Here is a 2,500-nt window from a genome sequence, read left to right on the forward strand (position 1 = left end):
TTTTTTTTCTTCCGATTTATTCTTTTAAAAGGATTCTTTTTTTTTCTTTAGTGAAGTGTGGGAGGAGCAAGAAGGGAAGTGAGATGTATCTATCTGTCTATCTGTCTATCTATCTGTCTATCTGTCTGTCTATTTCTATCTATCTATTGATCTGTCTGTCTGTCTGTCTATCGTCATCTATCTGTCTATCTATGTATCTATCTATTTATCTTTTTTCTTTCTACGTTTGTCTATCTATCTTAGACATATTTGAATGAAAAATATAAAGAAATCAATTCGTACAAAAATAGGAAGAAAATAGAACTTGAAAGCGAGTGAGAAGGAAGGGATGGAGAGATGGAGGAAGAGAGAGAGAGAAAGAGAGAGAGAGAGAGAGAGAGAGAGAGAGAGAGAGAGAGAGAGAGAGAGAGAGAGAGAGAGAGAGAGAGAGAGAGAGAGAGAGAGAGAGAGAGAGAGAGAGAGAGAGAGAGAGAGAGAGAGGAGGGGCGAGAGGGAAGAAAGGAGGGGAGAAGAGAGGCAAGGAATGAAAAAAAAAAAAAAAAAAAATGGAGGATAGATGGAAAGGAAGGAAGGAGGGATGGACGGAGAGAAAGAGGGTGGGAGGGTGAGATCGAAGGGAGGGCAAATGAGAGAGAAAGATAGTGAAAAGAAAGAATGAAACAGAAAAAAATAAAGAGACAAATAAAAAAAATTCCCAAACGTTTTTGCAAAAGAATTAAACCTTGTGGGATTTCAACTCAACCTCCTCCCTCCCCCCCTACGTCCCTCCCGCCACTCCACCCCCACTCCTACCCCCAACCCCCAGCGATCCCCCCTTCACCCCCTCCCCCCCAACCCCCAGCAATCCCCCCTTCACCCCCTCCTCCCCACTCCCTCCCTCTCTTCCTCAGGTTCGTGCCGCCACTCCTACCCCCACCCCCAACCCCCAACCCCCAGCAATCCCCCCCCTTCACCCCCTCCTCCCCACTCCCTCCCCCCAACCCTCAGCAATCCCCCCTTCTCCACCCCCTCCCCCCTCCCTCCCTCCCTCTCTTCCTCAGGTTCGTGCCGCCACTCCACCCCCACCCCCTCCCCCAACCCCCAGCAATCCCCCCCCTTCACCCCCTCCCCCCTCACCCCTCCCCCCAACCCCCAGCAATCCCCCCCCTTCACCCCTACCCCCAACCCCCAGCAATCCCCCCTTCTCCACCCCCTCCTCCCCCCTCCCTCCCTCCCTCTCTTCCTCAAGGTTCGTGGCAATCATAGATCAAAGACACAAACACTCACAATAAACTCCCTGGGCCAAGAACTTTCCTGATAATTCAAGAAAACTTTACAAAGGCCTGAGATGCAAAGTCAGGGGGGGTAGGGGGGGTAGGGGAGAGGGAGGAGGGGGAGGGAGGGGGGTGGGTAGGAGGGAGGGAGGGGGAGGGGTAGGAGGGAGGGGGAGGGGTAGGAGGGAGGGTAGGAGGGAGGGGGATGGGTAGGAGGGAGGGGGATGGGTATGAGGGAGGGGGGGAGGGTAGGAGGGAGGGGGGGTAGGGGGGAGGGGGATGGGTAGGAGGGAGGGGGATGGGTATGAGGGAGGGGGAAGGTAGGAGGGAGGGGGATGGGTAGGAGGGAGGGGGGAGGGGAGGAGGGAGGGGGAGGGTAGGAGGGAGGGGGAGGGTAGGAGGGAGGGGATCGTTGAGCTTGGGGAGGGTAGGGATGGTGGGGGGAGGAGGGGCGGGGAGGGGGGGGGGGGGGAGGGGGAGGAAGGGGGGGGGAGGAGAGGGAGAGGGGGTGGTGAGAGGGGGTAGAGCGGCGTTTAGAGCACCCGATGGTTGAGGTGGGGGGTGAGGGGGCGGGAGGGATGGGGAGAGAGGATGGGGAGGCGGAGGTAGGGGGGGGGGGGGCTGGGGGGGGGGAGGAGGGGGAGGAGGGGGGTGAGGGGGAGGGAGGGAGGGAGAGTGTGGGGAGGTACGAGGGGGGGAGGGGAGCGGGAGTGAGGAGGGGGGAGGTGGAGGGGATGGGGGGGAGGGGGGGGGGCTGGAGGAGGTGAGGGAAAAGGTAGGGGGGATGTGGGGATGGGGGGAGGTGCGGGAAGGTGGGGGATGGGGAGGGCGGAGGTGGAGTGTGAGTGAGGGGGTGAGCGATGGAGTAGTGAGAGGGAGAGGGGGTGTGGGAGGGGAAGGGGGGGGAGGGGGGAGGGAGATGGGGGTGTGGGAGTGGGGGGGAGAGGGGGGAGGGGGCGGCGAGTGGGGGGGGGAGGGGAGAGCGGGGGTGGGGGGAGGGGGGGGGGGGGCGGAGGGGAGGGAGGGGAGAGGGAGGGGGGGGGAGCTGGAGGGGGAGGCGGTTGGGGGAGTGGGGGAGAGGGATGTGGATGGGGCAGAGGGAGGGGCTGGAGGGTGGAGGAGGGGGGGGAGGGTGGTAGAGGTAGGGAGTGTGGGGCGGGGGGGTGAGGAGGGGAGGTATTGGAGAGGTAGGAGGTGGGGAGGGGAGAGGGAGGAGGTAGGGGGAGGGGAGGTGAGGGGGGAGGGGG

This window comes from Penaeus japonicus, unplaced genomic scaffold, assembly GCF_977035675.1.
Source record: "Penaeus japonicus unplaced genomic scaffold, GWHDUDI00000001_assembly GWHDUDI00000004, whole genome shotgun sequence".
NCBI lineage: Eukaryota > Metazoa > Arthropoda > Malacostraca > Decapoda > Penaeidae > Penaeus > Penaeus japonicus.